Source organism: Onychostruthus taczanowskii, unplaced genomic scaffold (genome assembly GCF_017590055.1).
Source record: "Onychostruthus taczanowskii isolate IOZ18803 unplaced genomic scaffold, ASM1759005v1 scaffold37, whole genome shotgun sequence".
Lineage (NCBI taxonomy): Eukaryota > Metazoa > Chordata > Aves > Passeriformes > Passeridae > Onychostruthus > Onychostruthus taczanowskii.
In genome coordinates this window covers 1,210,366-1,236,034 of record NW_024501126.1, presented here as the reverse complement: position 1 = coordinate 1,236,034, position 25,669 = coordinate 1,210,366, and positions in this window count along the sequence as shown.

The following is a 25,669-nucleotide window of genomic DNA, read 5'->3' as shown; positions in this document are numbered from 1 at the left end:
TGCCGGGTCCCGCAGGGGGATGCCGAGTCCCGCACGGGGATGCCGGGTCCCGCGGAGTCTCTCGGCCGGTGCTTGCCGGGCTGGAAGCCGCCGGGCAGGGCTCTCTGCAGCCTGGGGAAGTGTTGGAAGTCGGAGGGAGCCGTTAGAAACCTCCAGCCTGCCGGAGCAGCGCTTTGCACTGCGGTCACTTGCCTCCGTCTGCCTTCCTGCCTTCCTTCTTCTTCTTTTTTTTTCTTTTTTTTTTCTTTTTTTTTTTTCTTTTTAATTTTTTTTATCAACCCCCCCCCTATCCAACTGTGTCTTAAACTGTTTCTCCAGAACACGCAGCCCCCAGAGGGGAGGGGAGGGGAGGATCAACCCAAACAAAGTAAAACAGCAACATATTGTCTGCGGCTGCCAGCAAGGCATCCCCTCCCCATCTCGTACTTAATGCGATAATGAATCTTCCCGTAGGAGCTTTTATGGTTTAAGGCTTGCTGAATAATAATGTAACACAGAATACACACAAAGCCACATTTTTCTCTCTCCTCCTCTTTTCTTTTCTTTTTTTTTTTTTTTTTCCTTTAAATACAACATCATGAAAAAATTGTTTTTTGTTTTTTGTTTTTTGTTTTTTGTTTTTTGTTTTTTGTTTGTTTTTTTTCCCCATGCCACTAGAAGGTATTTCAGCAGCAAATGAAAGCTAAGATGATGAAAATATTTTCTCCATAAGGGTAATTATAAAGGTTATACTTTATAAGTCTTTGCACTTTAGCACCTTGACCTTTTAAATGCATTTTAACATAAATTACTATGCAAACTGCTAAAAATTGTGTGTGCCACATGGAAAGGTTTACCTGCTTGACAACAAAGAGTGCAGGAACCTCCTTGCTCAAAGTTTCCCATCCTGGCATTCCCTGACCCCATGTGCAGCTGTGCTGCACTCATGTGAACACTTCCTTCACCAGGCTTAGCCATGGATAACTCATGAGCACCTCCTTCACCAGCCTTAGCCATGGATAACTCGTCTGGTGAGGACCTCAGAGCATCCCTGCTGAGGCTGGGGAGACCAGAAACAAGGCACCCTTTATTGGCAGGGAAAGCCATCCAGCTGCTGCTGTCATTGCCAGGAATTTCAGCAACTCCATGGCAGCGAGAAGAGCAGAGTGAAGTCCTTCTGTGGCCTCTGCTCCTCCCTCTGCTGTTACTTGCTCTCTGTGCAGGTATTCCTGTACTCAGGAGTCCCTGGCACAGCTGGAGGCTACACACCACCTGAAGGAGCAGAGACAGGGTAATAAACCCAGCTGATCCACGTGAGGTGCGTCTGAAGAAGCATGAGCATCTACAGGTCCTCACGTCTCACCAGGGTGTGGCTGGTGTCAGCCATGGCCTTTGAGGATAAAAAGGTTTGTGGGAGCAGAGTATGAATTCTGTTTTCTGTCTCTTGCTGTGCAAACCCAAGTACAAGGCACTGTGCCCCCTGCTGATGTGCAGAGACCCCCTTCAGTCCCTCGGTGAAGAGGGACATTCTCAGCAGGGGTTTCTCTATTTCCATCGGCTGGAAAATTTTCAAATATGACAAAATCTTCACTCTCCACAGACCTTTGTATACAGGAATAGTTATGGTCTTCCTTGTGGGAGAGAGATGCCCTGTCTCACTCGAAGCCCTGACAGGAGTCACTCACAATTAAAATTAATTGCATAGCTGAGAGATGTCCCTGAGCCTTGCTAACAGAGAAATAATTCATTTTGATGGTCATCTTCATTTCTTCATTTCTGTCTTAACCACAGCATGTAAGACTGGTAGAGCATGTGTTTCACTTCAGTTAATTACTCTGGCACACACACAGATCCATGTGCCACACAATTAATTGCTCAGAACTCAGTGAGCTTCACAGGATCTCCACCAGAGCCATTTGGCTCTTGATTTTCCTGTGCCCAGCTGGGAGCCCTTTCCAAGGAGAGGCAGGCACTGGGTTTTTTGGGGCTCTGACAGCCACGGGCAGGTGATGTCTGGCTGGTGGGGAGGTCAGCTGAGGAAAGTGCCTGCTTTTGCCTCCTCAACTACCTCTGATCTCTCATCAGCCAAAGATGAAATACCAGGCAAGAGGGAGCTTGGGCCTGGCCAAGTGCAGCTGCTCTTATCTCCTTGGGTAGGAGAAGAAATCCTTGGCAGCTGGAATTAAATCTTAAGTGCCTCCAGAAAAAAGTTTTGCATGGGAGGCAGCCCAGAGGAGCTGAAGTTCTGGAGAAATGCCTTTGCTGCCGCAGCTCCTGCCCTCCAGAAATAAGGAAAGCAACATTTTGGTTGTTTGGTTGCCTCTGGCTGTTTCTGCTGTGTGCAGCCTGTCAGACCTCCTGGGGAGAGCTGCCTCTTCTCTAGGCTTGCTTGTGGGACAGGGCAAGCAGGAGGTGCCACCTGCAGCATCAGAGGCCAAGGAGAGGCATTAAGGAAAAACTGCTGAGCAGCAGGGGACAGAGAATGGGAATAATCCTTTTGAAGGACCATAAAGTTGTGATGGCTTTGTTCTAAGTGTCTACTGAGACTGAAGAAACTTCCCTCAAATTACCTAGGCAGCATCTGCAAGTTTCAGGACAGATCAAGGCACCTTCAGGAGCCAGTTGTGGCCAAGCTTCCAGGGATTCCCAAGAGTCTTCTACCTCACTGGCACTCAGACACTCCCTTAGGTAGCCAATAACCAATACAAGACTTTATGACCCATTCAGGAATTTATTTCACACACTGATGAAATCTGAACTGAAATCAAGTCCCAGGTGCAAACAAGGATCAGGACATTACAGTATCCACTGTGGGAATTCATGGATCCCATTGAGACCACACTGAGCTGCTGCATTGTGTTTATTTTGAATTTAGAGGCTTGTGCTTAGCGACAGGTTGCCCGTGTCCATCTGTAGCTTGTTTTTTGTTTTCATCCGTGCTGCACATTTGTGTGACAAGACGTGGGCATGTTCAGCATGGAACAAACCTGCTTGTTTTTCACCTCCAGTCTACCCACAGGGAAGGCTTGGCAGATCCTGAGCCAGCAGCACTTTCCTAAAGGCAACTGGAGAAGCTCAGCATCCCCATCCACTGCCCCAGGCATGTGGGGCCAGGCAGGAACAAGCCCTGCTCCATGCAGGCAGCCTCCTCTGGCCAGGAGTAAAATATCCACTGATTCCTGATGCTCTAGCAGAGTTGGGATGGCTTTTTCCATATATTTCAGCTATAAGAAGCATTAGCCCACTACATGCCTAACCTCACTGAAGCAGTAAAGCTTTTGCACTGTTAAATAACAGCTGGATCCATTGACTCTGGTAACTTCCCTGCAGGCCTGGAGCTGGACATGTATTAATTATCTTGGTCAGTTAATTAAGCATGCAAATATTTTTTCCTCCTGCTGAGGCCTTTCCTAGCATTTAGAAGAAACATTTAAATGTGGTAATGGCCCGTCCCTGAGTGCCCCCCAGCCGTTTAAACTTCAGGCTGCCACAATCTGCCCACAGCAGACAGGATGGGGAGACCAGGCTGGCTTAAAAGCAGATTTAAGGATTATCACAGCCCTCTAAGCAAACTGAGAAGTACACATGCATGCAGCTAACCAACAAGTATGTCTGAGTGACAAATGAATCTCCTTCAGTTAAAAGGGGGGGGGAAAAAAAAGTAGATTATTTTTAAAGCAATTTCTTTTAGAGGGGAAGAGCTGGATGTTATACATGTGCAATGACAAGTAAGGAGTGAGCTCTGCCTGGTCTCAAAAATAAGAGGTAAAACAATGCTGGTATCCCCCTGCAGCCACTGAAAGCAAGCTGGTGCATGCATGGTGCATCTTGCAGAAACCTGAATTTTGGTTTTCCTTTTCCTGCTCTCTCCTCTGCAGAGAGGAGCTCCTGATTCCCAGGGGGAAGAAGCCTCAGCTGGGATATCACAGATGAATCCAGGGCTGCTGCTTCCCTGAGGCAGGGCAGAGGCCTCACCATTCCTCACCCAAAGCCGTGCCCGAGGTGCCCTTGTGCAGGTGCCAAGCGCCACACAAGGCGGATGCTGCCGTCAGATGGCAACGTAGGAGAGCCAGAAGCTGTGCCAAGGCTCTGGCTGGGGTGGGAAAGGAAAAAAAAAGGCAAGAAAATAAAATAATCACCCACGCAGAGCAGCCTTTCCTTGCAGGCTTGCTGGCAGTGAGAAATTTGTTGGTGTGCCCTGAAACAGCACCTGAGTATCCCAAAAATGGCAGAGAGGAGCCAAGCAGGAGGCTGCTGTGCCAGCTGCTGGCCTTGGGTGCATGGGCTTCCCTTCTGCCATCTGCACTTTGCAGGAAAACCTTAAAAGCAACACTCTCCCTGGACACAGAAGCTGCACTTTTGAGGCTCACCTCTTACTAAATTGAAATTCTCACAGTAGTTCAGCTAAGGGGAAAAAAAGACCCCTCGATGGCAACAATTTGTATGCAAGACAGAGACAAAGGCATTTTGGGCAGCACACCTGGAGGGGGCTGCAGCCTGTGCTCCCCAGGAAGGTGTGTGGGAGGGGAGCAGGGAAGCAGCTGGCACTCAGGATGGCTTTGGAGGGATGGGAACAAATGTTGGAGCCAGCCTGTCCCACCTGCACTAACACTAGGGAATTGGTGTTTTTAGGGGAAGTCAGAGAATCCCAGAATGGTTTGGGTTGGAAGGGCCCGTAAAGCTCATCCAGCTCCACCCCCTGCCATGGGCAGGCACACCTCCCACTATCCCAATTAGCCCTGTCCAACCTGACCTTGGACACTTCCAATGATGAAGCAGCCACAGCTTTTCCAGGCAACCAAAGTCCCCTGGGAAATCAAAAAGTGACCAAGAAGAGGTGAAAAAAGAAGCTGTAGATGATTTTTACAGCTGCTCCTGTTGCAGGGGCTACACACAAGCTCTGCTAGGACAGCTGGCATAGCCCAGGACAGAGCTGAGGCTGGACATGGGCTGTCACATAACCTGGAGCAATTCCCTTCCTCCCCACGGAGCCTTGCTTAAGCAGAAAGAGGCTCCAAGTAGATACAGCACCTGGGGGAACAGGGCTGGGGGGATATAATGCCAGATATGGTGTTTTCCATAATAATAACAGTGCCTGGATGTCACCCACCCGAGTTGTGACACAAGCTCTGACAGGAGTCCAATTTAATTGTTGACATCCTGATAGGCCCTACCTCATCACAGGGAGCTGCTTCCTCTGACCGACACAGTGGGAGACTTGAGTCATTTCAGAGGCTCCAAGTGAGCTGCTCAGAAGGTCAATCACCCCAGCAGAAGGCTGGGAAGAGTTTAGGATCTTTAATACCATTATTAACACAAGTCAGGCTTTCCTAGCAGGACTGGGACTGCTCTGAGATTGGGCTCTGCGAGTGTTCCGCTGCAGAAAGCTGAGTACAGGGGCCGAGTTTGTAGGATCATAACTGTGATGTTATCTCTTCAGAAACAAGGAAGGCAAGAGGAAAAGCCAAACTATCACAGACAAGGAATATTATTATACATCTTTGCACACTATTGACTCCTAGAGGATGAATGTGAAAGACAGACCCCACATGCTGTGGAGAGCAGTCCCCAGTTCCACTCAGTGCCACGCTTGCAACACCAGCACAGGAGACTTCCAAATTCCCCAAAGGATAACAACAAACCCCATCAAACACCTCCACAGCCAAGAGCTCAAACTTCTCCCTCCTACACTCAGGACACACCAAAGTGGGGTGCAGCAGACTTTTAATCCAAAGCCACTGCTCTCTTGACAAACGCCACCACACCTCAGGTTGCAGCTGATGGTAATTGAAAGCTTTTAATGCAGCCACCTTCAGCTGCAGCCAAATCCCAAAGCCTCTCCAACACCAGGCATTTTGTCAGCACCCCAAGTGCTTTCAGAGGGTTTTTTCAGAGGAACATGTGTACCTCTCATGGTTATGGAAACCCTGGTTCAGCAACACTCAGCAGGCTGAAAGACCCAGAGGGAAAACAAACTGATCAATAAAAAGTCCCAGTTCAGGATGATTTTTGTTTAAAACCACTATCTTTTTTTCTGCAGGATTTGGCTCATAAATTTTGAATACAGGGCAGAAGCCTGTGTACTGGGAGCTTTAGAATCCAAACAAGAGCAAGACATTGGCAGCACCCCTCAGCCTCAGGTGCTCCTCTAGTTCCACATCCCTTCTTGTCCCCCTCAAATTCATTTCAGCTACAGCTGTGCTGTGAGGCTGCAGGCACCACTCCTCCACAAGAACAGGAATTAGCAGGGCTCAGATATTCCTTGCCTTGTGTAGAGGACGCTTTTTTTGGGTTTGTACTGTTTTTCAGGTCTTACTAATGAGGAGTGAGCTAGAAATTGTTGGGTGTTTTTGTGATTGTTTTGTCCCCAGTGGGCTCAATGTGTTAGGGACTTCAGCCTCCATCTGTAAAAACACCTTGTTTTCTAAAGGTGCCATTGGAGTTGGAAAACTGCTGTCTTGTGAGTAAAAGCTCATGGCAGTAAGGAGGTAGAAAAAATTGGAAGCTGAGCACCTTCAGCTGGAAATAGCAAGAATCAGAGCCCTAAACACTGACAAGAACAGAGCTGGAGATGACAGTGGACTGTCAGGTCTTCTTGGTTTTAACCTATTACTGCTTTGTCAGTTACCATTTGCCTTGTTGGTTATGGTTTTAGTGCCTGGGCTGGATTGTCCACTTTGGGTTGCTGTTCTTGATAGTGGATGGGACAAAACCTGCTACTTGTTTTCCTGAATTAATACTTACAGGGTGGGTTGTTTTTTTGGTAGTGGTTTATTTTGCTTTGCTTAAGGATGGTAAATGGAACTGAGTTTTAAGAGTTTCAAACATTATTAACCTTTATTCAGAAATGCTATGAGCTTAGAGAGAATTGCTGCAGGCATCGAATTTTCATTCCTGCATTCTCAAAGGTTGTGCTGCTAAGTTTACAGTACAAGGACAAAGAAACTTCTAAAAGGCTTTCAGCATCCCTAAAAACTCACATTTAAGTGTAGTGACTTGGCTATTTGAAGAAGGAAGACACCCCAACAACAATGCTTGCAAAGTCTGCAATCCTGCTCATGGGAGAAGCTCATGCATGTACCCATCTCATACTTTTTCAGACATAGGAAATAAAAATAAATAAAACTCACAGACTGTGCTCAGGCTTTGGGGAAACAGCAGAGGTTGTGTGTCAGCAGTGTCCCTTCATGCTGCTGAGCTGCAGTGGTGGGGCCCCCAGGGTCCTTCACCAGGGGCTGGGGTACACATAAAGCAACCACAGTGATTTTATTTAATTTTCTGTGAAGAGCAGGATTGCTGAGCTCTGAAAGCTGAGGGTATTGTACCCCAGCCAGGCCCAGCTTGCTGAAATGGGTTTGGTTCATTCCCAGGAGAGTGACCACCACCCTGTTATAATCCTGACAGCACCTGCATCCTGGCACCTTCCAATTCTACTTCCCCAACTAGAATATCCAGCAGTTAGTAGTTTGATTGCTACCACAGTTAACTATTATTTGAGAAGCCTGGCCAAGCTGAGGAGATGGGAGCTGGTCTCTGTGTTAGCACTGACACAATAGCTTAGGGGGAAAAACAATCCTCTCCCGCTTTCCACCCAAATTGTTCCACTTCTCAAGACACTCACCCATCTTGTCCCATGCCCAACCCACTATTCTCAACTCACACTTCAAAGGCAGCTCTTTCTGAGCCCACTCCCAACATTACACAAGCTTTGAAGTACCTAGGCCTCACCTTCATCACCAGTGAGGTAGTTATAAATGGAGCCTGAGGGGAGAAAACCCCTTCTTTGCTAATCCTGCCTCCAGAGGTACTGCCCCCTCCTCATTTTCCTGCCACACCTTGTTAAATACCTGCAGGAAATTGCCTGCTTCCCTAGGGCTCTGCTCCCCAGTGCCTCACACAAATGCAGAACGAGGATTAAACACCATTATTGGTCTAACCTGGCTGTGTTTTCCACACGCCTGCTCTGCTAAAAGGAGCTGCAGGTGGTGTAGGGCAACACACCAAGGTCCAGTTCTCACTTTCCATAGTTTCCATCAACAAAAGGCAGCATTCTCTTAAGAAGGTAACCCTGGCTGAAGCCCAGAGGAAAACCCCACGGGAACAGGCACTAAGGCTCATTGCTGACCTCCATTCTCACTCTTGTGGTGATGCTGAAAGACAGAGCAGTGTTTTGTAGGCAGTAATTTTGCAAAGATACCTTCCTTTGCCTACAGAAGTAGCACATCTTCCCTCACCCACCAGCATGATCCAATGGCTGCTGTAATTAAAATGAAGCCAGACTGAACCAATTTGACAGTCAAGCAGTTCAGATTTAAAATATTCTCTTGAAAAAACTGCACTTTGCTGTTGAGAGGCAGCACATATGTTTATGTATGGATAATGAGCCTTGCTGGCAAGGACAATTAAGTCTCCTGGAAGCATCTGTGGTCATTCTCCACCTGCATTTCAGAGGGAGGCCCTCTGTAAAATATTTGCCATTCTCTAAAGCAATTGTACCATCCCTTGTACTTGGCTCTGATGCCTGCTATGCTGATTCTATAGAAGTCTATTCCTTGCCATTTTCCTGATGTGCCTTTGCATCTCAAAGGAGGATGGCATTCATCGCCCAAAGCATATTTTACTTTTCCTTTTACATCATATTTCTGCCTTGAACCTAGTCTTGTGTTTAGTTATAAAGAAAGCACAACCTAAAAGACTGGATTGCCAAGTACAATTACAATTTATCCAGTAGCAATTCCATTCAGACAGGTTTTTCCAGCCTTCCCACATGTCCCAGCTGCCAGCAAAATAGCTCATGGGGTTTTGTAGGTGTGAAAATCCAGCAAGAGCCTGAGAGGAGCTTTTTCTGTGTCCAGTGAGGCAGGATGGGGCCAGCCCTGCTCAGTGACAAAAGGTCCAAAGCAGATCAAGTGACATCACCCATCTTCACTGCCAAAAATGACCACATTTTGGGGAATTTATGATAATTTTTTCAGCCCCCTAGGTGGGAAGCTCTTTTCCTAACCTCTGGAAAAGAGTGCTATTGCACTTGCTTCCAGCAGCTGCCTCTCAGGCTGCCCCGGTGGACTTGGGAGAGGCAAGGGTGAGGATTCTGCTGTGCCTGCAGCCCTACAGCCACCTGCAGCATGCACAGTGAAAAAACGCAGCTCTGCAGGGAGATTCCCAGCAACTCTGTTGCATTTAGCCCAGCAGGATACATTAGTTGCTTTGGATTAATTAAATGAGTAATTAAACCTCCTCCTGTTGCCCTATGGAGCCAGAGCAGTGCTAGTGTGTCCTGGGCTTTGTTCAGGCTGGAGCCACTTCTGACACCTTTCCTGACCCAGGGAGTTTTCCAAGCTCTTTGCCTTTCCAGGAATTCCCACTTGCTCCAGCACTGGGGATGCCACAGGACTATAAATAAACAGCTCATGTTGCAAAGATGATGCACAGGGCAGAAGTTCTGTGCTGGGCTGTGTTCTGGCAGGGTGGTGATGCCCAGTTATCAACCTGTACCCACACCTTACCTAATCCTTTGAAGGACAATTCCACAGAGAAGTAACAACAGAGTAACAGAGCCCTGTGCCTGTTGCTTCTTAAAATTTATGTATGTACACACATGCTCTTGGGACAAAGAATAACAGAGCTTGGAATCCCCTTCTGAAAGAGTCTCTTCTCCACTTTTGGTGTTAAATATAGGTTTGTAGGGATTCTAATACAGTTTGGTTGTTTAAATTTCTTTTCAAGAAGCGCACTTAGAAACAACTTCCTAGCTGTGGACCCATCCATCTACTGCTACTTACACTCATCTCCACCCCTTTCCCCCCTGTAATGTTTTTGTCATCTCTAAGACATGTGAAATTCTCAAGAGAAGAGTAATAGTCCTAAATGAGAGGCTTGGGAAGAGCAGACAGAGCATGTTATTAAAGGACTAACTCTGCAGTACTGCACTTACAGACCAGGGCTGTTTGGGACATTAATACCAAGCAGTGCAGTTCCCCCCTTAACAGGTTTGGTGTTTTTTTCCTAAAAGGATTCTGCTATATTTTCACTTTATGAAAGTTGACTCTACCCCAAACTCAGGTGAAAGCAAAAGGCAGCATAAAGCATCATTAAAAGTGACAGAAGGTTCCAGGTCAAGTTGGCTATTGCAGATAAAGCTGCTATCATCTCCCGTTAGTGACTGGGACCAAAAGCCAAGGGTTTTCATTACACACCACGTAAGGAGTACTTTATAAATCACAATAACTCCTGACATGCAATAACATCCAGTCTTATTAATATAAACTGCAGGGATTTTTTTTTAAGTCTGCTGGCAGTAAAACCACCCCTTCTATAAAATGTTGGCATTCACACATGCCCTGCAGCTTCTCACAGCACCTTTAAGCACTAAAGATGTTCATTACCTCATACACTGAAAAAAAAAAAGAGAGTGGGATTATATTGTTGCTTCAAAATAGCTCCCGTCAACTCTCCTTAAGCTGGAAGGTGTCAGCTGTGGGCACCCCCAAACCCCAAAGGGATTCCTGCCCCACAGCAGCCAGCCCTGGTCTCTGCTGTGCTGGTTTTAGTGCCCTGGCACGCAGGTAGGGCTGAATGCTCTGAGCCAGGGCACAGGAACAGTGCTTTCTTCTTTCCCTTTAGACACAGAGGTATTTTACTTTGCTCCTGCATTAGAAAGCACAGCATCTCCCTCAAAACAGCTTTTCCAGACAGACCATAGCCTCCTGCAACTCAGGGGTTGCAGGGGACCTCCTGTGCTGCAGGAAAAGGGCTGGAACTTCCTGGGATCATCCAGACCCCTTTTATCCCCCAAAGTGCTCCTGCAAAGATGACAAGGTGTCAGCTCAGGTCCCCATTGCTGAGGGGTGGCAGAGGGTGTCCTGTGGCCACCAGGATCCCACAGACTCCTGTCCCCCACCTTTCTGTCTCATGCAGTCCTTCCTACCCACAGGGGAACGATTTGTGCTCAGTACCCACAAAACAAAGCTCTCCACCCTACTGAGGCTCTACAAATAATAAAAAACAAGCATCAGCACAGAAGCCATTTCACGCCTGTGCAGAGGGGACCTGTGAGCTCCTGCAAGGAGACAGTCAGAACCAAGCAAGAGGATACAGCTGGGATACTGAGAGCACCATGACCCCACTCATCCAACAAACAAACAACTCTTTATGGTACATGTGTACAGTAAACACATTGCAAGAGGCAGATGGTGTTAGAATATAAACACGAGGAAAGAGAAGAGTCTGGCTAGATACCACTTTTCTATCTTGAAAGAGGGGAGCTTTTTTCCAAGGTACCCCCCTTTCTTATTAAAGGGAACACAACATTGTTGAAGCAGGGATAAAATGCTAGTCCTCTAAATTAACCAACACAAGAGGAAGCAGGAAAGAGGTTTGAGCCCAAATTGAGCAACAGAAGGGGATTAGCTCAAGCTTTCCAGCATACTGGAGACCCCATCACCTTTACCAGGTTGTCTGAGGGGCTTCTCTTGATGAACTCTTCCATCAGAAAAATTCTGACAAGCCCACCTACTGCTCTTCTCCCCAGAGTCACAGCAAAGCCACCATCCCTATCCAAATACACCTTGTATTTTACTTAAAATGCTCATGGGGTGTTGATCTTACAGAGTTTTGTGCCAATGCTCCCCAGCTGGGCCTCGTGCATACCAGCACAGAATATAGATAAGGATGGGAGAGGAAAGACAAGCCCAAAGCCTCTTTTATTTTCAAGTGACTTTGGATGAGATATGTCAGAAATAGCGGGATCTTTTCCAATGTCTGTCCTACTTTGCAACAATAGCTGCTTGTTGTGCACAGTGAGTGGAGCAGATGCCAGGAGGAATGGTTGTAATACCACTTTATAAGTAAATTAATTGCTTCTAATTAGACTAAGATATAAGTAGGAATAGCTCATCTTGCAATAAACTTTTACAATCTTATCACACACACCTGAAAGCCACTTTGCCTGCTTTGCTGTGCATGGCAGGGGTGGGTGCTGCTTATTCTCCCTAACAGATGCTCAGCCATACACAATTTCTCTGCTTCTAATAATTCCCAGTGCCTCTCAGTATTGCAGTTGGTTTGCAGCTCCAAGGTTTATTCCTCCCCCCATTGGTGGCTCCTGTAAGGTACAATACAAGGGATTCCTGGATGTCACTTGCTGTTATTACAGACACAGTATTCAAGCACCGTAGCAGAAGTACAAACACCTTTATAAGTTTCATTTGTAATCTTCAGGGCTTTTTTTGGCAGTTTATGCTTTCTTGCTGCAGGGAATAAAACATGTTTTCTATCTGCACCATGATGAAAAAAAGGGGGAGATTTTAGTACTAATTGGATGAAAGGAGCAGTGTAAAATTTAACAGAGAAAATAAGTCCAGAAGGGGGAAGAAATTAACGAACCAAAGTCCTGCGGGTGTCCTAAAGAAAGCAAATGTTTACCTGCTCTGAGAATGTGTACTTTGAAGGTGCCTTAGCCCAGCAACAAAATTGAGAGCAGTGCAATTCACCCTTCTATAAATATTTGCGCTTCGGATCACTCGTTCTCTGGGGCTGTAACATCATGGCCGGGGTTACCTTTCCTTGGTTTATGGATGCGTGTGCTCGGCCGCAGCCGGAGCCGCGATTCCCGGGCGCTGGTGCGGCTGCGGGCAGGACGTGCGGGCGGTTCGGGGCTGCCGACAGTAGATGTCAGCATTGCCTTGTGCCTCCCCGCTGCTCCGGGCACCAGCTACCGAGATGCTCACAGAGACAAAATATTCAACTAATAGGCAACAGCATTTGTTTCAGCTATTCTGCATATTCCTAGGCTTTTTTATTTTTTTAATTTTTTTTTTATAATCATGTTATCTAATGATTTAGGATGGATAAAAGTAACAGTGGTCTTTTCCCATCAGTTTAATGCTCTGCCAGATATGCTTTGAAGGTTTCTCTCCAGCTATTTTTCACACCTTATGACTGTGAGAAAGAACATATAAGAAGTTAATAATTCTGTGTTTGACCACTCAGGGGCTGTGAAGGGCGAGTTGCCTCTCTTCTTCCTGCTTCCCATCAGCCAGGGCCGTACCTCTAACACTGTGCATCCCTTTTCCCAGCCTGGGATGCCTTTCTGAGAAACTCCCGCGCCTTGCAGGAAGCTGCTGATGGCTATTCTTAAATCTCTGCAAACGAGCGGACAAAATCCCCTCCAGCCGCGCCCTCGGCTTGGTTCCCTGAGGTCACCCAGTGCAGGGACAGGGACAGAGGCTCTCTCCTCCTGCCTGCTGCAGATAATTCTGTGCTTCGCATTAGGGTGGCAGCATTGGCCGCGCTATGGGGACTGGCGGCGGCCAGGGATGCGCTCGCAGGAGCTGTGCATCCCATGGGAGCCGAGCTACAAGGGCTGGGCAAGCAGGGGACCGTTCAGGGACAAGTGTGCTTGGGGACACCTGAAATCAGAACTACTCCCGGACAGCTCTGGGATGGTTGACGGCCTGAGGTGGCCCCAGGCAGCTCACATGTATTCAGCTGGTATCCACTGGGCTGAACCTGAGCGTGGTGTTTGGACACCAAACAAGGACACATGTGAGCAGCCAGCCCTGTTGTCACCGCCGTCCCCTCCTGCTTTCAGTGGGCTGGGAAGGGGAGAGAGGGAGTTTGGGAGTTTTTCAAGATTCTGCTGGAGTGTGGGGCAATGATGCTGATGAAAGGAGTTTCATCCAGACAGCATTTGAGTGAGAGCAAAAGAAAGCAGTCATCCACCTGTGCTGTGCTCCCACAACCCCTCCTGTGCTGCCTCAGGCATGGAGAGAGAACGGGAATGCTCAGCAGAAAAGGAGTGGTGAAATGGAGGAGAACCAGAGACAGGATTCAGTGGTGCATTTATTTATGTTGGAGGCTTTAAAGTGATGATGGAGTGCAAATGTTGGTAAAGATAAGAAAGGCTATTTATCTTGGAAGATTTCACCCATCCCAACTTGTATCACAGCCCCTCTCACAGCAAATGTTTTCAGGAAGGCATCCCTCTGCTTGGGGGATTTCAGGATTTTGGGTATCTAAAAGTTTAATGGCTTTTTGAGAGACTGACAACACATCCAAGGTCTTCCAGTCTTGCTCCACCAGAGCTCTTTGGATTCTAGAGTGGCATTGAACTATTCTGCCAGAGTCACACTCTGCCACATCTGAAAGTTTCATTTTAATTTGCACACCCTGGAGCAGCACCATTTATGAGCAGTGCTTCACTGATGGGAAATATCATCATCATCATCACCTTAAAAATGTACTTTTATAAAAAAAGCTACAGTTTATGGAGTAGCTGATAATTTTTGGGGGACTGCAGACTCACAGAAGCCTTTGGATGTGAGAGCCTTCATACGGTGCCTGCGGGGTGAAATCCACAGATCAGAACTTTCCATTATAATTGCACACAATTGTTTGGATCACAGCATCCTTCATTTCTGTGATAATTGCACTGGCCTTGAGTGCCATGTACTGACATCCCAGTATCTTCCTGGTACTCAGTAACTGCTTCTGATCAATGCTGATGTGAATGAATTAAAGTTAATAATATTTCCTCCTATTAGGGCAACGGTTGCTGTGCTCTAATTCAATCCTGCCAGACTGGGCAGGTGCTTTTACTTTGGATGGGAAAAGAGACATGATTTAAGGCCCTGGTGAACAGGCTGAAATCTTTTTTCTTCTGGAAAGGAAGGAGAAGAGGGAGGTAGGGCTTGTATGCTGGAGAAATACTTTACAAAAGTATTACATTAAAAAACAGATATGTTTTTTAATGGCTGTTTTATTATGTTTGTTAACATGATAAATGGCAAAGAAGGGATTTTAAGATTAAAAGCTTTTCTTTGTTTTGTGTTTCTGCACCAGAAGAAATAAAATGCTAATTTAAATTTATTTCTGTGTTATGTAATGGCTCATGATGGGATAGGTAGCTCTATAATGAAAAATATATCTGTATAGTGCATGAAGTCAGCATCAAAGTGCTTCAAAACTCCTGTATGTGTGTTTATACCACCCTAGAAGCTCGAGTTCACTGTTGTCTTGAACTTTGTCTCATTACAAAGCAGATGCAAAATCTAATTTGTCTTTGCTCTAGATGGCTGAAGTTAAAGCAAAGGTACCAGTGAAAATGACAGTATATCAGACAGCTGGCTGTGGCTCCTGTTCCTTGCTGGTGCTTTCCTTCTGCTTACATCCCCTTGCAAACTGACAAAAGAGATATCCTTGCAAATCATTTTGTAGCCTGCACATGTGTTTAATTAGTCTCCAGCCCACATGAGGAACTGCAAGGAGAAAGATAATTATGCAGGCTTCATGCTGTTTTGAGCTCTTGTGCTTTGCATTTTCTTTTCCAGCATTCAATTAAAAGTTAAGCACTTTTTGAGGCTATCCAAGTAGACAGCTATTGATTCTTCATTCTATAAAAAAAGCCCTTCTTATAGTTTGTCAATTTGTGAAGTTGCTGGCTGGGAGGGAAACTGGGTAGCACAACAGATCCTTGGGGAAATACCCCAATGAATGCATGGTGTGTGCTGCAAGATGGCCTCACACTTTAGGCCAAAATACCTGGTAATTTAAAAGTGCTTTTTAGTTTAAAAGTTTTCAAATATTAAAAAATAATAATTTTAATTGCTCACTAAGAGGACATCTTGTGATGCCTGGAGAAGTTTTGAAATGACCTGACTTTTTTCAGAGGAACAGTGTCTCTCCTTTGGCTGTGGACAACATGCATGTGGTCTTGGTGCCAGGGTTTATCACTGCCACAGGGGACAAGTTGATGTGACAACACCTGAGAAGATGGGAAGGGAAGGAATTGTAAATGTTTGATTTTTCAGTATTAAGAGGTTGCCTCAACAACACTTGGTCTGTGGAAATTTGCTCTGCTTTGTCAGGAGGAAAAAGTTTTCATGGGGTCCTAACACAAAGACCATTGACACCCATAGGATCTTTTCCTGATTTTAACAGATCTGCAATCTTCCCCCTAATAAAGAATCAGACAATGAACTGTTAGAGGAATTGACATGGTTGGAATATAAATTTCCTGTGCAGAATTAGGGATCTTTATGTGGTAATGGCTAAGGAGTAAAGAGGATGGATTGAACAAAGATTATAAATATCCCCATTAAGGAAGGACTCTTATTATCCCTGATATAATTACAGAAAAGCAGAGAACTTTATGGGCAAAGCTGGCAGTGCTCACACAGGCTTTCAACATTAACAACAGCATGTGGCTTAATGGTGACCAATGACAAATGGTCCCTTCTGTAAGGTTCAGATAGAGACCTCCTGTCCTACCAAGCTTTCATAGCTGATCCACTGCACTTTGCAGCAGATGGGTATGAGTCTTGGAATTGAAACCAACTGAGCCTGGTCCAAGTTGTGCTTTGTCTTTGCTCCCGGACAGCTCCAAGGGGGATGTATAAAGTGGTGACTATGGTCAGGGAAGCAGGGAAGCTGCTATGGAGACTGCTGTGCCTTCAGGAGGCTCCTCTCAGCCTCCTGTGTTGGGTTTGAGCTGCTTATAACATCAGCATTTTAGAGCTACAATAGCACAGCTCACTCAGTCCTAATTAGCTGTGACCAGTGAAAGCATCAAGCTGACACAGTGCTGTGAGAGAAACATCACTGAATCCATGCCTGGGAGGAAGGCACTGTCCAAATACTGTAGCTGGAGATGTGTCTCTCTTTAATTAGCAGATTTATGGTCTGGTGGGTGCATGATGAATTGAGACAGTATGGTTAACTGTGGTGAACAAAGCTGCATCCTAACAACCAGTGCCTCTATAAAATTATATTGGCAATGAAATGTCATCATGCTTAGTAACTCCAAGGTGGACTAAAACTGCAGAACTGAGATCTACATTTACATACATGTGCAAGAATAAACACGCAGGAAAGTCCATCCATGAACCTGGAACCAGAGCTGGTTTCCAGCTCCCAGTGTCAGCGCACTCTGGATTTTCACAGTGAGGCTTTTGGTCTGTGTGTCTGGGTACAGTTATCAAACCCAGAAAAGGGGACCCATTTCATCAATGCTGAGAATCATTGCTACTTGTTAATATTAATTTACAGTAATGGGAGTGATAATCAAAAGCTAATTAAGCATTGTGTTCTGTGTAATGATAGAACAGGCAAAGTGTTTAATGGTCACAAGACTTTTCATATACAGACTGAACTCCTCACTTGGGGCTTACTGGGAATAGCTCCACTAGGCTGGAGGGTACTCACCTTCATCTCACAGGTGAATGAGAGTATGGACGGGGCTGCAGGTGGAGATGCCAGCAGATTTTGTCCAGTTCAGGTGCCGTCCTGCTCTGAGCCAAATTTCCTTCAGGGAGTCTCATGGTGGATTCTGGAAACTGAAGCAAGTGAGATGTCAAGTCTGAAAATGTCCAGTTAGACAGCTTAGAGTCAAACAGAAAACCAAACCCCTGTTGTGCCTCTTGCCATAAAGGTAAAATCTATAGGTCTATTCTGTCTGTGACATAATTTAGTGTGTGAAGTTTAGGAGTTATTCCTGCATTTCTCCTGTGATTAAAATTACTGTTCTTCAAGCACAGTTTGGGAGGAATCATAATATTTTTGAATTGGACTAGCTGATGTAGTTAGGAAAAAAAATGGACTGTTGTTTGCTCCTCCACATCTTCCTTCAGATATTGGGATTTGGGCAGGATGTCACAGATCTCACCAGCCATTCTCAGCATGAAAAAACAGGCTGGGGAAATGGGTTATGTTTTAACACATTCATCAGAGTTGCTATTTAGCACAAATTATCCCACGTAATCTAATTACAAAAATTTCTGCTGTTTTGTTTGCACAAAGTAAGGTAACCCATGGGATAGTATACAGATGAAGAAATAGATTCTCTGCACCATCTTAATAGTTTTACAATTGAGATTCATGCACCAATGGGGAGAAAACAGACTTAGCCATGGATTTATGAAGCATGGCAAATATAACTTAAAAAAGGGAGGCTCAAGGAAACATTGCTGATGTAACTTTACCTCCTTTAGCCTTAGATTTGCTGGACAATGTCTTAGTGTAGCAATTGCTATTTTTATATGCTTTGTAGAAACCCGTGTTCCCTGAGGCTAGTGAGTAGAAAATAACAAGTAGCTTCCAAAAGGCAGATCATTTTACGTGTGATGATGAGAGCTTGTGAACGATGAACTATATGGGTTCAGATTATTAGATTCAGTCCAGCTCCATTTTAAATTGATAGGAAAACCTCATGTGATTTCACTGAGGGTTGGGCCAACAGATTGCTGTTTGCCTTCAGCAGTAAGTAAAATCATGGGGGGATGTCTGCGTGTGCACACAATGATTTTTAAATTGCTCCTTCTGTAGTCGACGTGTCTCGCCAGGTTCAGTGGGTGCTTGTTAGAGACAGAGCCTGGGGGTGGGAAAATGGACCATGAAGGTGATTATTTCTTTCTGAATTATTCATTGGAGAATCTTCTGCTTGTAAATGAGATAAATGTATCTGACACATGACCTGATAACATGCCAGTCTGAGTAATTGCTGGCTCACTGTGAAATCACCCGGCATGGGCTAAGGAGGGTGAAGACTTGGCAAGATGCTCTGCCTTGCCAACTGAAGTGCAAAAGAAAGGCTGACCAGGCTCAGAAGCACTCCAGCTGATGGTCCACCAGGGGCCTGACATCGCGTGAAGCCTCCCAGGACAGCTGAAGACACACAGGTACTTTGCATTGTGGCATACAGCCATGCTCCATCCCGAACAGGAGAGAGGGAGAAGGAGTTGGGGTCTGGACACATAGGTACTCCTTCAAGAATTCTGGCTCACTCGGAACCCCAGCTTCATGTGTAAAGATGCTTTTGTCCATGAGGTTGGGTTGGGTTTTTTGGTTATTAGGTTTTCTCCTCTTGCTGCTGTTTGGATTTATTTTTTTTTCCAAGCTTAGATGTGGGGTTTGAATTGGAAAAGGGTAATACCTAGGGAACCACACCTTACCTAGCTGGCACTGAACAGTCGCTTCTGAACACAACCATTTCTAGAGTCATCAACCCTACAAAGCCCAGCAAGGTGAGCTGAGGTTTTTGTGTGAAGCAAAAGATGGTCATGCTGGCCTGTGAAGATACTCACATTGTGTCCCAGTAAAGTTTGAATATGTATTCAAAAGTTTAAAGGTGAATTTATGTGAGGAAATTCTGAATTTTCTCTTCTGAACTCAGCTGTGTATTTTGAAGGGTCAGAAATGCCTTTACAGGGAAGTGTTTGTTTTAAAGTTGGGTTAATTTAAACAGATAAATTTTGTATTCCTTAGATTGCTATATCATCTTAACTTCCAGTGGAGTAAGCTGCTATTAAAAGTAAGGCTACATTTCTCCCTGTGCCTGGCCAGTGGAGATGAATCAGCAGCCATCAGACTGCCTTGCAAAGGCGTTTTGGACAGCTCACAGCCTCGGGAGGGGAGGATAGAAATCAACACAGAGCAAGGAGATGCCTCCTCTGGTCAAAGCAGCACTGGAAAGAGTTTATCTGAAAGGACATCCTGCCTGGGGGCTTGGATCCAGGAGGTGGACTGGACACCACTGGGGGCCCAGATGCAGCAAGTCTCTCTTGGACACAGGCACTGCAATTGCCATTTCCAGAAAGGGGACAAGTTGGCACAGCCAGTTGTAAGGATTTGGAGTCAGTGAAAGCCTCTTGGGTTCAGGTTCCTGGGTCCCTGTAGGGTCCCTTTAGATTCTAATCTTATGTTAAGTGTTTGGCTCTAAGTTACTGGGAACATATCTGAAGTATATTTATGAGAATAATTTATATTAAGGTAAGCTTCCAGGGTGTGAGCTAGTCCATTTCAAACCCCTTTGGGTAGCTTCAAATGCAATATAGAGTGCCAAAGATTTAGGTCTAGTTTGAGAAGCTGAATTACCAACATTTGCTCACTCTGTTCTATACAAAAATGAGCAAATGGCTTGACAGCAAAAGTTATGGCTGTGCTATAAGTAGTATGAAGGTAAAAGGAAAGAACTTAAACATAGCATAGCATTTCCAGGTTTCAATTTTGTGGCACTTCAATATTTAAACAAAATATTAAAAGCCCCACAAAGCAATGCTTTGACATTTAGGTATAGGGTGCCAATATTGTACTATTGCTTTCATCAGAGGCATGTGAAAATTAAAGCCATGAAATGCTTCATTCACATCACAAATGACAATCAGTATTTGGACACAGAAGAGTTTTGGTTTTTCTAAAAAAACTATTCAAAATTGTGCATTTTTATAGAATTGTTGCCCAGAGTTCTACATTTGTGTTAATAATAACAAAGCAAAGAGATGGACATAAAGCCAGTGCAGTCCTCACTGTGTATTAATCTAGAGAAACCAGTATACACTGCCACCTTCAGTTCAGCTGAGGCAGGTTAGAGGTGGACACTTGGAAATTACTTATATTTTCGTATTCTATATGTGAAAAAAATGACACTGCAATAAAACCCAAAAAAATTCTTGAGGAACTTGAAATCCCATGCTTGGTCTCCATCAAGAAAATAAGCTTTAAGCAGGTGAGGAAAGGCTTGGCTAAAAGCTCTGCTAGTAAATGTTGCTTTTGGCTACAAATCCCCTGATACTCTTTGCCCATTTTGGATCATATTCTGTGGCCTCTTGGACCATTTTTTGGGTATAATTTCCTGGGTATTTTAGATCAAGAATAAACTGGTTTTTTCTAGGTCTATCTCTGAAAACAGGTTGAAGAAATAGCAGAAGATTGTGAAAGTTGCTAAAACCAGAAATATAAATGGTTGGTCACAATAGGGAAAGCTAGAGCAAAAAAAAAAAAAAAAAAAAAAAAAAAAAAAAAAAAAAAAAAAAAAAAGGGAGGAGTGAGACCAAGCAAGGAAAGCATCAAAGGGCAGGCAAGTGTTTTTGGGGCAACAAGAAGAAAGAAAGTGAAGGAGGCTGCACTCTATCTTACTAAAGAGAAAGGACAGGATTGGGTGCAGGGAGAAAATGTTGTTGAAGCACCCAGTCATTTTAAATAATTTATGGTTTTGGTAGATGTATTCCTTTATGCCAATTTTTAATCTGATTTTGACAGAGAAAACTTTGTCATGTCTGGTTTTTAATGTGAGCATGTACATACATGACCTCCAAAACCAACCAAACAAAAAAAAAAGCAGGAAACCACCTAAAATGATTCTGGCATGTGCTAATTATTAGCATGAGACTTAAGACTTCCAATGGGAAGATGCATCACCTGGGTAACAGGCAGTGAAGCCCTTGGAAGAATGGTAAAACAAGAAAAAGGAACAGTTTTTGCAAACTTTTGTGTTGCTTTGTCCTTTAGCTCATGTTTTCTGACATGGTGGTGTCTCAATTCTTGCCTCTCTTGCTAAGTACAAACTAGCAAAAAATACAGCACTTTGTTTTCTCTGGTCTTTTGTGGTAAGGGTAGTGGCTTTTCCTTTTACTACAGCCACATGGAGCTATTTTTTTTTTCTTAGCTTTTAGTAGGAGTGCATTAGCTGCATTGTGGTCACAGTTGCCTTGAAGAGCACATTAACTAAACTTAATTTCAAAGGGGAGAAGAACATATTAAGTGAAAAGCCTCTAATTATCAGAAACCAATCATCATTAGTCCCTATAAGCTGTATAAATACTTGTGTTCACAAAACTGGCGTTTAGAGAGAACTCTACTCACTCTACCCACTTGTAAAATAAAGAGTTACTACGTGGCACCTCTCTTGTCTTTTAGCACTATTTGTTCTATCTGTGATACAGAAATGCTCCCAAATTTAGAACAGGCAGAGCCAACACAATGCTCCTGATAATTTTCAAGGGCAGCACCAGCCAGAGGTGTGGAGGCTGTAGCTCTTGGCAGAAGCAGTACCAGTGTGGATGGAATGACCCTTCTATTATACACTGCAGTGTACAGACTGGACTGTGTACATTACCATTCCAGGTTTGCAGTGGGACACCTGCACTCCTCAGAGCCGTGCCCTGGCCTCATGTTGTACTGATGTCTTTGCTGTAGTATTGACAAAATGCTTGACTGTTGACTCCCAAATTTTTCTCCAAGCACAGTCAAAACTCTTCATACTTCTGTTTTCACTTCTATTGTTGGGTTTGGAGCAGATTATTGTCTCTTTCTTTCCTGTGAAAGAGTTGTGTGACACTGAAGCCAGAAATCAGGCTGAGTTTTAGAAAGTTACTAAAGAAAGCAATGTTTTGTATTTGGTGATTAAGTAGTGGAACTAGTATTCCACCTAATGCTCATTGTGCTTCAGTGAAATGTTTAGGAGAATGACCATCAGCAGAACTGATGATGTGTTGGAAAACAGACATTTTTGTTTTCATATGATCTCTACTCAAACCCTTTTAAAAGAGATTTAGTGTATCCTACATCTAATCTATAGAAATACCTGGTAATAAAGCAGAGCCTTATATATTTAATGTTCTTCTTACAGAGTAGAGACAAAATACATTTAGTCACTTCAGCTTGACTCTGAATGCCAAATGTCTAGCATTTTAATATTACTTTTCCTCATTAAGAAAAAAAAAGTAACTAAACAGAAAAAAAACTAACACTCCCCCCCACACCCCAGGCCAAAAAAAAAAAAAAAAAAATCATCTGGATTTGATTTTTTAGGTTTAAATTACTTGAGAATCATGTGAGCACAAACACAGGAGCAAGGAGAAAAGCAGGAGTGCCCAGCAGGAGGTAGAGTACAAAGTTGATTGATTTAAGCTGCTGTGGGATCATATTTATTAGAAATCCTACTCTGTTTTTAGGAAGCACCCTATTTTGTTACATTTAAAGCTCAGCAAGGTTACTATGGCTTTGCAAATGTGACCTTTATAAAAATGACCTGGCATTACAGGTATTATTACACTGTAGTTACACTGCATTTGGCAGTCCTGACATTTTTAGATGAAATTTCTGTTAAAGTAGCAGAGTCTCTCTTTTTGAGACTGTTTGTACTAATCAATTCCTTAAATCTCCTTCCTTTATCGGAAGTACCTTTGGCATACAACATTACAGCAGGAAAAAAAAAGTCCTGCTTTTCTAAAGTTGGGCAAGTGACTGTGCTTGCATGTGGTATTCACATGCCCTCTGAACAGAGAGAAGCTGTGAGAGAAGCAGAGAAAAGAATGATCAAAACAATTCTTATCTCATTTGCTGAGCCTGTGTTTGTGAACATGTGGAATGTGTTGGAAGACTATTTACCTGAAGGAATTTGGTAATTGGATTCTGCTGAGGATTGTTTTGTTTCCTTGGCCAATCACAAAAAGCTGTGTCCCGACTGTCGGGAGACAGTCATGAGTGGGTTAGTTAGTGATAGTTCTTGTTAGTGTGATATTCTGTAAGACAGTTACAGTATAATATAGTATAATAAAGTAATTAATTAGCCTTCTGATATCATGGAGTTCTGTGCATCATTCTTCCCGCCTGTCGGGCATCCTAGCACTGATACTTCCAGAGCATGGCAAATGTGCTGTTGCTTCTCAAGAACAGACATTTCACTGGATACAATATTTGTGTCCATTGGAAACCTACCTGCATGTCCCTTACTTCCCTGTAGAAACTTTTAAGGGAACTCTGTAAAATAAACATACACAAAACATAGGGATATATAATTTCCCACTCCTTCTTACCCACCTGCAATACTCTGTGCCTCTAATGCCCGCAGCTGACAAAACTTTCCTTGTAAGCTTTTTTTCCGTTTCAGAGTCTGTGTTACAAGTATCCTTGATGTGATTCTTGGGATAAGTCTTAGCCAAATTCTGCATGTTACTCTGTTGTTGTACAAGCAGCTGCCAGATGGCAATACAGAGAAAATACATTTAACGTCAGTCACCTCTCTGGAAGCCAGATGGCACAGCAGAAGTCGGAACAAGATGTTTGCCAACTCATTCTGCCTCCCAGCTGTGGTCCCGTGCTCCACCATGACCGTGTGGACAATGGCTTCTTGACTGTCACCGTGATAGTGCTGTTAGAGCCACGCTTTGTGCTCCCTGAGAAAGCTGAATTGCTGACATTGCCTCGTCCTTCTTCCCCAAAAGCTGCGCTGAAGAACAATTAGAAATGGGTGTGTCAAAGTCAGGGGGGCAGATAATTCTTTGTTGGCTGCTTGTCTGCTGTGATGAAGTGCATATACTGCACCTTTTGGATGTGTTCCTGCAAGGGAGGGAAAGTCACTGAAAGTAGCTCACGTGGTTGTTACGGTTTTTTTAACTCAACCTGTCGAAATTGCAGCCAGTTTGATTGTTGAATTCAGCAGGAGGAGATATTTTGCTCTGAATGCAAGGAGAGTCTCTCCGTCTTTCAGGTGTGGTATAAAGGGAAGAGTACCTTAGGGATTGGGAGGACAGGCAATGCTTCTGCAGCATTCCAGTTTGTCCAGTTTTCATAAATGATCTCTTTTAAATCCTCTGCATTGTCTGGCTGATCTATCAGGCATATCTGGTGGAGGTGCACACGTCAATCTTTGCTCTGTGAGAAAAGCAAACAGCCTGCCTAATGAAATGCTCAAGCTGCAGCAGATGCTGCTTCCATGTCTTTCTCATGAGAAGTTATGGGATACAGTAACAGCACTGGTAGCTGCCATTTGGGAGATGATAATCATTTATAACCCAGACTGTTATGAGGCTATAAACCTGGGTGAATTGGGTGCTTGGAATTCAGCTTAGCAATAATCAAATACAAAGTATTTATGGCAGGTAGCTCTGAACGAGGTAGACAGAAACTAGTTGGCTTGTTATGCCTTTGGAAGGAAAATGTCAGTACGATGAGGCCATTTATACAGTCACAGTGGGGTGACATAAAGAGTTTAGAAGTTGCCAACCAAACACTGTTTCCAAACAAAGCTTTAAATCTTTGGGAACTAACAATCTTTGACCAATTGACTTTTATTTCAAAGTAATCAAATAAACTCTATGGGTCCTCTACAATACTGGCAAACAGCCATGTATGATGGTTATTTTTTCACTTCAACATTTTTTTTTTTTTAAACCAAGTGCACTGACTATATCTGGCTTCTGAAAATGGGAGCCATAGGATGTCCTGAACTAGCTGGTGTCTGAATGGAGAATATAACTTTTAAAAAAGAACTCTGTGGTTCTTAAAATCCTTCTGGATACTTGAGAATCAATTGGATTTGCTAAAAAAAAATGCTCTTTGCTTTTAGTTATGACTTGTTTTTAGCAAATTCTCTGTATTACTGGGTATTATAGAATCTCAAAATGGTTTAGGTTGGAAGAGACCTTAAAGCTCATCCAATCCCACCCCTTCCCTGGGCAGGAATGCCTTTCACTAGACCAGGTTGTTCCAAGCCCTGTCCAGCCTGGCCTTGGACAGTTCCAGAGGTGGGGCAGCCACAGCTTCTCTGGGCTCCCTGTGCCAGGGCCACACTGCCTCTCAGGGAGGAATTTATTCCTAATATCTAACCTGGATCTACTCTCTTGATATGGTTCTATCTTTGCACAGCCTTCCTTACCAAATCCATTACCTTGCACAGCCTTCCTTACCAAATTCATTACCCGTTGACATTGATCTTTAACGACTCCTTAAATAAACCAAGAAGACTGAGATCCTTTTGTCTGCCACTATTAATTGTTTTCTAATCATAATCTTCCCTGAAGCACCTTCCTGAGCCCTTTTTAAGCTTTCATCACTCTTCTTCAGTTGTGGATACCATACATTTCCATGTTTTAGTGAGACAGAGATGTCCCATGAATAATTTTCAGGGAGAAGT